The following is a 9,346-nucleotide window of genomic DNA, read 5'->3' as shown; positions in this document are numbered from 1 at the left end:
CTTGAGTTTACGGCCGTACACCCCCACCCCACCCCTTGGCCGAAAACACTACCCTATAAATAGGGTACATAGTCTTCATTCCATACTTTACACACTCCAAGGGCTTTCTCTCTCTACTCTCTCTCTACCTTCATCGAAAATTCTTCAACATCTTCAAGATGTAAGTGTTTTCCCACGTTGATTATTGCTACATTCCTTATTATAGTGATAAATACATGTTTCATCTCATGAATTTCATCTTTCTCTAGATTTTCTCTCCCACCAAGAACACCAAGAGCACACACTAGTTCTTGGTGGCTAAAAACCTCATTCCAAGCCTCTGAACAGTAAGTAACTACCATCTATGCTTGATATCTACTAGAAAACTTTGATAATCACCTAAAAATCGACCCAAACGCATGAACACAGAAGGTTTACGGCCGTATACCATGTGTACGGCCGTACACCCTTCATTGGCTGAGAACTCCAGTTGTAGTTAATTATTGATCTTAAACCCTTCCTTAAGCCAGGCATGGGACATAGAACACTTCCAAGAGGCTAGAAAGGACCTAGAAACGCCACAAATCACACTTTTCCTCGAGTGTTTACGGTCGTAAACTCATGGGCAGTAAACTCATGGGTCGTAAACCCATGGACCATAAACCCATGGACCATAAACCCTGTTGGGCTGCAAACCCTTGACCGTATACTCATTTTACGGCCGCAAACTCCCCATTTTCAAATCACATGTGATTCTAACACTTAGTTTCAAGTGTTTCCTAGACCCTAAGGTGATTTCGTTTCGTAACTAATAAGTGTTACGCCCTTACCTAATACATGTATATGCTGCTATATGTTAAATAGGATCTATTTGTGCCCGAGGTTTCTTTTGGCACTCAACATTCCTACCGACATACCTTCGAATCCCACGTCAAACTGTGAGTTCATACCCCTACGCTTTTTCCGAGTTTTCCATGTTTTCAATGGGGGGGGGGGATACAAGCAAAAGTACAAGGAAACTTGTGCTCAAAGTATATTATTTTATGTTCAGAATTCTTTTAACACAGAAAACAGTTTTACCAAACGATTAAGAAAGCAACTCGTAGAAACAGTTTTCAAAACTAAAGCAATGAACTCGTGAATCATATTGTAAAATGTGTTATTTTATAAAGGATTCATACAGATCATAAACAAGATTTTCAGTATTATTACTTGTAAATTGTTAGTCAAAAGTTGGAGACACGTCCCATGTAACACCCCCACATAATCAGGGTGTAGGATTAGCACTTGTAACCAGAATCTCTTGGAGGGAGAACGTGACTGTTGTGTATAGATCTATACGGAACCGACAATCCCGCACTTTACTGCTGACTACAGTTGGACCGACAAGTCCAGGGGTGACAAAGTCATAAAAAGATACTGGCCCCGTTACGTGCCATATCAAGTCTAAGTACGGTTATGACACTTGCAACCTAGATAACAATAATTTAATTTTGTAATAATGAATCAAGTGAACTAACCTCAAAGTAATAACCAATTTGATTACTAGAGGGTATTAATAGTACCTTCAAGATTTAGTTCAATACATTTTCTTTTACTAGTTTTATTTATATAATAAAGCTAACTTACCTCACTTGGAGTAACCAGGGTTTTTTTTTTTTTTTTTTTTTTTTTTTTTTTTTTTTTTTTAAACTACATTTATCAATATAAGTATGGTAGATACTTGTACACCTCGGCTCAGAACTGAAAACTAACCATCAACTTTTAGGGAAAATATAGGATTTTCCCGGGATAACTCGGTATTTCATAAACGGATTGTTTTTTACATATAACTAATGGATATTCATATTCATTCCATGACTCCTTGGATTGTACATATCTTGTATGAATCTGAGAGTCATGGAAGGAATGGGCTTTCAAATACATTTTTCATAAGAAAATATAGGATTTTCTTGAGGAACACTTTTCAAAAGGATTCAAGGAAACATTTTCCACCAAAACTTAATGCTTATGAACTCACCAGCTTTTTGCTGATATTCTTTCAAAACTGCTTGTATTCTCAGGGAATTAGTAGTCAGGTACTTCCAGGACTTTTGGAGAAGTCGGCGTGTAGAGTCTCGTGTTTCTATTTTACTTTTGCTAAGAAACAAAACTTTATACTAAGAAAATGTAAACCTTATTCATATATGTATTCGATGTTTGGTTGTGTTTACTATGCTTTCTATGATACAACTGTTGTGATACTACGTATGACGTCAATCACCCCCGAACGTTTCCACCGTTTCGGTTTGGGGGTGTGACATAAACTGTCGGGCGAACGTTATCTGGATGCTCATGCAATGTCTGATACTATGGGTTGAAATCCATAGGTACATTTGGCTCCAGCTGTCTAGCTGGTTGTCTTGCTGCATTGCTTGATGATGCCGCCCTTGATCTCTTTGTTGACATCTACAAAATCAATCACCCTCAAAACACAACCTGCCATTAAACATATCAAATGTCACAAAAATAAAACAAATAATTCAGTTGGAAAGCTGTTCCAAACAAAGTTAATTTAAATGCAGTCTGAATAAATAACTGTTTTAAGTCATGTTATGTTTTCAGTAACTAAATATTTTTCAAAAATTTATCCAATAAGTAAAAACATAGGTAAACCAAAGGTTAACTGCAACCAACAAGTTCTAACTAAAACCAGAACATAACTATAACAAGTAAATATTCAAGCTAACAATGCAATGTCAAAATCCAGTGTCATTCTGAGAATTTCTAAAAACTTGAATTTTTAATCTAAGCACAATTGTAAACATAAGAATGATTTTCCAACATTATATGTGCTTTTATTATTATTATTATTATTATTATTATTATTATTATTATTATTATAATTAATAACAAAAATTCAATTTTCAGAAAAATTCATAGATGACACATGCAACTTGTTTGGAACATCCATCTAGCAACAACAAACATTTATCCATAAGACTTCACACCATTCTTTGCCAATATTCTCAAAAAATTTGAAAATTTCTAGTATATATCAGCATACCAACAAAAATTCGAAATTACCCTAAAGAATGGAGTTTTGAAACACATACCTTGTTGAGACTGTGTTGCTAATGAAGAAGAAGCAAAAACTTGAAGCAAAAATCCAAAATAAGTTAAAATTTTGAAACCCTAGTTTTTGTGGGTTTTGAAGTTGGCCCCAAATAAGTGATTAGAGTGTGTACATCCTGCAATGTGATGTTTCATACTTAATTTCTTGAAGATTGCAACAAAAATCATGAATTTCGGTTCAGTTTTGGCCAAGAAATCACATAAATTAGGCAAGAACATGTGGGTTTTCGGCTATGGTAATTTAGAGAAGAAGGAGACCAAGAATTATGTAGAAAACGTCATAAAATAGATGAAAAACGTGTTGGCGTCCTGGCTAGCGTCTTAGACGCATCCTAGGACGTCTCTCACAAACAGGGGCATTTTGGTAATTTCGCGAAGGGATTTCACTGGTGGAAAAATACGTGATGGCCTGTCGGCGTCTAAGACGTTTCCTAAGACGCCTGAAGGCTATTTTTTATTTTTATGCTGTTTTTCGCATTTTTGACTATTCGGAAATGTTTTTCGGGTATTTTTCAAGATTTTTTTTAAGTTTTAAGAAAAAATTAAATACCCCTCCCTAACTTTAAACCTTGGATCGTCCTCGATACAAAAAGAATTAACACACACAAAACGAAAAAAAAACACTATACTGCGGGTTGCCTTCCGAAAAGCGTTAAGTTTTATGTCTTCAGCCGGATGGTTTACCTCAACTAAGTTGTTTATGAATATTGTGGTACCTCGAGCGTTGTTTTCTCAATGAGTGTCGTTTCGCCATCTACCATTCAAATATAAGGTTTGAGTCTTTGTCCATTTACCTTGAATGGCTCACTGCCTTTCCTGTCCTTGATTTCAATGGCTCTATGATCCGCCACATTTGTCACCACAAAAGGTCCACTCCATTTACTCCGAAGCTTCCTGGGAAAGAGTTTGAGACGAGAGTTAAATAGCGACACCAATTGTCCTTCAACGAATAGTTTTCGGACAATATGTCAATCATGAAATGCTTTCGTCTTTTCTTTATAGATCCTTGAGCTTTCGTAAGCTTCTCTTCGAATCTCTTCCAATTCAACAAGCAAGATTTTTCTTTCCGTGTCTGCATCACTCAATTCAAGGTTAGCATTTTTTATGGCCCACATGGAACAATGTTCCAACTCCACCGGGAGATGACATGGCTTTCCATAAACAAGCCGATATGGTGACATTCCAAATTGGCGTCTTATAGGCTGTATGATATGCCCATAATTCATCATCTAATCTTAATGACCAATTTTTTCGGTCGGGATGGATAGTCTTTTCTAAGATGCTTTTAATTTCCCTATTTGACACCTCTACTTGTCAACTTGTTTGTGGTGATATGGAGTAGCTATCCTATGTGTGACACCATAGTGTTTTAGTAACTTTGCAAAATGCCAATTTTTAAAGTGGGAACCCCATCACTAATAATAGTTCGAGGGATTCTTTGTCTAGAAAAGATGTTTTTTCGACAAATTTACAAACAACACTATGATCATTCGTGCATGTGGCGTCAGCTTCAACCCATTTTGATACATAATTAACAGATACAAGAATATATAGATTGCCAAAAGAAATGGGGAACAGACCCATGAAATCAATGCCCCATACATCAAAAATTTCAACTACTAAAATCGGGGTCATTGGCATCATGCCCCGTCGTGAGATCCCCCCAACTTGTTGGCAACGAATACAAGCTTTAACGAACGTATGTGCATCTTTAAAAATAGAGGGAAAAAAAACCACTTTGTCGAACCCGATGCCTTGTCTTTTGGCACTAAAATGCCCTCCACATGCATATGAATGATAATGTCTTAGATTATCTTCTTGCTCCGTATGTGGTACACATCACCTAATCACTTGATCTGCTCCAATTTTGAAAATATATGAGTCCTCCCATATGTAGTATTTTGTTTGAGAGTGGAAGAACCTCTGTTGTTGAGCATTCCAACACAATGGAGTTTCCTTTATCACAAAGTAATTCACTAAATTAGCAAACCATGGTATAGTTTTGACAGCAAGAATATGCTCATCCGGAAAATTTTCCTCAATAACTTCCGTTGAGTTATCATTATTAGTTATTCTAGATAAATGATCTGCCACAACATTTTCAGAACCGTTTTTGTCCCGAATTTCAAGATCAAACTCTTGAAGAAGAAGAATCCATATTAAGAGACATGGTTTGACATCCTTCTTTTCCAAGAGGTTGCGAATGGCACTATGGTTGGTAAAAATTACAACTTTAGATCCCCATATGTAAGATCTAAAATTTTCAAGTGCAAACATGACCGAAAGCAACTCTTTTTCGGTAGTAGTGTAATTCAATTGTGCATCCGAAAAAGTTTTGCTCGCATAACAAATTGCAACGGGTTTTTTATTCACCCGTTGTCCTAAAACTACCCCTATCACGTAAATACTCGCATCACACATAATTTCAAAAGGTAAAGTCCAATCAGGTGATTGCAAGATAGGGGCTTCAACAAGTTTATTCTTTAATGTGGTAAAAGCTTCAAGACATGCTTTATCAAAGGAAATGGTGTGTCTTTTAAAAGTAGATTACAAAAAGGTTTTGAGATTGCACTAAAATCCTTGATAAATCTTGGATAAAAACCGACATGCCCAAGAAAAAAATGGACGCCTTTTACCGAAGTGGGTGGGGGGAAGAGTAGAAATAATTTGTACTTTGGCCCGGTCGACTTCAAAACCATGCCCGATCGACTCTTCTCCCAACTTAAAACCAAATTAGACTCGATACAATGTTTTAAAACTTTTCTAATTGGTCTAAGCATGTCTCAAAATATGATCCCATAATAGAAAAATCATCCATGAAAATTTCTAATGAGTCCCCCACCATGTCTGAAAAAATAGCCATGTAAATGTGGTTTCGGATTGATCCTCGGGGTGGATGGCAATTTGATTATACCCCGAGTGTCCATCCAAAAAGCAATAAAACTTTTTTCCATATAATTTCTCAATTATTTGATCAATAAAAGGGAGAGGGAAATGGTCCTTTGACATTGCAACATTGAGCTTGCGATAATCGATGCAAACTCTCCATCCAGTGACCGGTCTTGTTGAGATGTTCTCTCCATTTTCTGTATCCACCACTGTGATGCCCGACTTCTTTGGCACTGTCTGTGTCGGGCTCACCCAATCACTATAAGATATCGGGTAGATAATACCCGCATCAGGCCATTTCAACACCTCCTTTTTAACAACTTCTCACAAATTTGGATTGAACCTTCGGTGTGCATCTCGGGCTGGCTTTGATCCAGCTTCAGTGATGATTCGATGCATACATGTGGCTTGACTAATTCCCTTCAAGTCTAATATGGTCCATCTAATTGCTCCCTTATACTTGGAAAGCACTTTCAATAATTCTTCCTCCTGTGGACCTGTCAAATCAGAATATATGATAATTAGTAACTTCCCATTGGATCCTAAAAAAGAGTATTTAAGATGTGACGGAAGAGTTTTAAGTTCAAGAGTGGGTGGCTCCTCCAAAAATGGCTTAAGTGGGTCCCAAAAAGTTGTTGGCAATTTTTCAACTTGATAACTCCATGGTGGTCTCTCTTGCTCAATAACATTTTCAAATTCCTCCTCAACCATCTTGATGTCATCCATGTCTAAAACTTCTTCCCTATCATTAGAAAGAAAAAGCTCCAACGGATTGGGGGGGTAAGATTTTGGGAGTGAATTAATGCATTAAGTGATCAACCACATCCACACGATAACATTCATAATCTGATGGTGAGTTAGGAAACATATTAAAAATATTAATTCTAAGTTTCCTATTTCCAAAAGAGATGTCCATTGCACCCGCTTTACAATTAATTTGTGCATTTATTTATGACAAAAACGGACAACCCAAAATAATAGAAGGTTGGATTTCTTTATAAGTGCTCTCAGTGTCAAGCACAAGAAAATCAACTGGGTAACATAAATCTTCCACCTTAATGATGACATCTGATAATATACCCTAGGGAATTTTTTTGACTTATAAGCCAATCGAAAAATAATATCAGTTTGTTCCAAAGTGCCTAAGTCATGTTGATCAAAAAGATTTCCCAGGATTATATTTACACTAGCTCGAAGTTCAAGGAGCGCCTTTTTGATATTAATATTACCTAGGGAATAGAAATTAAAGGTGCGTTGGGATCCTTAAGCTTGGGTGGAAGTTTATTTGATATTATGGAACTCGCATGCTCGGCTAAATCAATCTTTTTAGGGAGGTGTGCTTGGATTTTGCGTTTTGAACACACAAATCCTTAAAAAATTTAGCATAAGAAGGTACCTCCTTAATAAGCTTGTCTAATGGGATATTTATTTTAACTTGACTAAATAGATCCCACATCTCTTCCATTTTCGGCCCTCGCTTCCCAAAAGGGAAGGATGTCGGTTTCTCTAAAGCTGAAGGGTATGGTGCGGTATTAACCTCCACACCATGCTCCCCAACTTTAGACTCATCTTTACCCTTAAATACTTTTTGTTTTTCATATTTGAAACCTTTCTCAAAATCTTCTTTTTCATCAAAGATGACTTCAGTGTCACTATCATTATCTAATGTAGGAGCACTTTCCTTGTTGTCAACCTTTTTCCCACTACACAAGGTGATTACCTCATTCACTTCATGCTCTTTTCCAGGTCTTTGGGTGTGAGATGGGTTGACTGTTGTGGTGCTTGGAAACTTGCCATCTTCTCTTTTCCCAATTTGCTCCGCCAGTTGAGCAATCTGCTTCTCGATAGCAGCTATGGGCTTGGAGTTAGTGTCGGCTTTCTGATATGTTTGGGTTATGAACTCCATGATTTTGTCCAAGTTATTGTCATCATTTTCCTCCTTCTTTGATGTTCCGCCTTGGTTAAAGTTGGACAGCTGGAACTGTTTTGGCTGATTTTGGTTTTGGTAATTCCCTTGACGGTTGTTATTGTAATTCCCATTGTTGTTGTATTTCCCTCCTTAGTTGTAGTTCCAATTGAATGATTGTGGATTATTTTGGAATTGAACATAGCCGTGCACTTGATAGATTTCCTCTTGACTTCTAATGCATTCATCTGTAATGTGTCATGAATCTCCATAGCTTACACATATCTTCCGTCCCTACGAAAAAAAAACACACCTTTCTCTTTGCCTAGACTAGAGAGTAGTAACTCAAATTTTTTATTTAAAGAATTAATATCAGATTTGACTTCATTTTTCCAGTTTTTGTCTAGTCTAACTGATGTAGCAGATGAAACTGGGGTGTCTGTTTCTTAGCTGAGTTATTGGTTTTTGAACCATGACTCAACTGCTCCAAGAATTGCCAAGCGTCTTCACTATCTTGCATCATGATAATGCCACCAGACGAGGCATTAATCATAGTTTGATTGGCAGTGTCAACTCCATCATAAAAGAAACGTACAAATTGCCAACGGGGAAATTCATGATGTGGACATGAACACAACAATTCCTTGAGGCGTTCAAATGCATCATGAAATTCTTCATTGGGTTTTTATGCAAAATCTTCATTGCGTTCAAATGCATCATGAAATTCTTCATTGGGTTTTAATTGATCCCAAGTATTAATACTATGGGGGGCAAGAGAACTGAACCAATTCTTAGCTTTTTCTTTTAAAGTGAACGGAAATAAGTGAAGTCTAAAGGAATCTCTATTAGTTCCTCGCGAAGTATTCGCGTTAGCATTTATAAAGAACTCATAGAGGTGATTTTATGGATCATCAATTTTATGGCCTCTAAAGACGGGTAAGACACTAATTAGTTATGACCTTACTTCCACATGGTGCTCATTTCCTTCCGCAAAGAGGTGAAGCATCATCATACTCTCCTGGCTAAAAATGAGACACCACATATTGTCTATTAGGTTGTGGGAAGTAAAGATGAGGGAATTGATTACCTTTGTTGTAGTATCCTCCATTTGCATTGTTGAATCTACCATTTGGATTCCTTCGGTATTGATTCCCAAAGCCTTGATTTTGAACCCATCATTGTAGTCATTATTGCCACCATTGTGGAAATTTTGGTTGTTCCAGTTGTTGTAATTTCCGTTTCCACCCCGATTTCCTTGATTCCGCCTATTACCACCGTTGTGGTTCTGATTCCAACCAATTCCATTGTCACTTCCATCATCAAAATCCAAGTCATCCTCGTTACCTTTATTACCACCATTACCGAATTGACGACCAACATTTCTAGGATTTTGGTTCTGATTTCTAACATCGCCACCGTTGTGGTTTCTTACATTGCCTCCCATATTTTATGCCCAAT

The 9,346-nt window shown here is 37.0% G+C and overlaps 1 pseudogene; it reads left to right on the top strand.

Moving 5' to 3' along the window:
- Positions 1-8,499: 8,499 nt before the first annotated feature.
- Positions 8,500-8,597, top strand: LOC111882507 (small nucleolar RNA R71; annotated as a pseudogene).
- Positions 8,598-9,346: the final 749 nt, after the last annotated feature.

The sequence above is a fragment of the Lactuca sativa genome, chromosome 1, assembly GCF_002870075.4.
Source record: "Lactuca sativa cultivar Salinas chromosome 1, Lsat_Salinas_v11, whole genome shotgun sequence".
Taxonomy (NCBI): Eukaryota; Viridiplantae; Streptophyta; class Magnoliopsida; order Asterales; family Asteraceae; genus Lactuca; species Lactuca sativa.
Note: the sequence above shows the minus strand (reverse complement) of the source record. Positions and strands in the feature narration are given on the sequence as shown.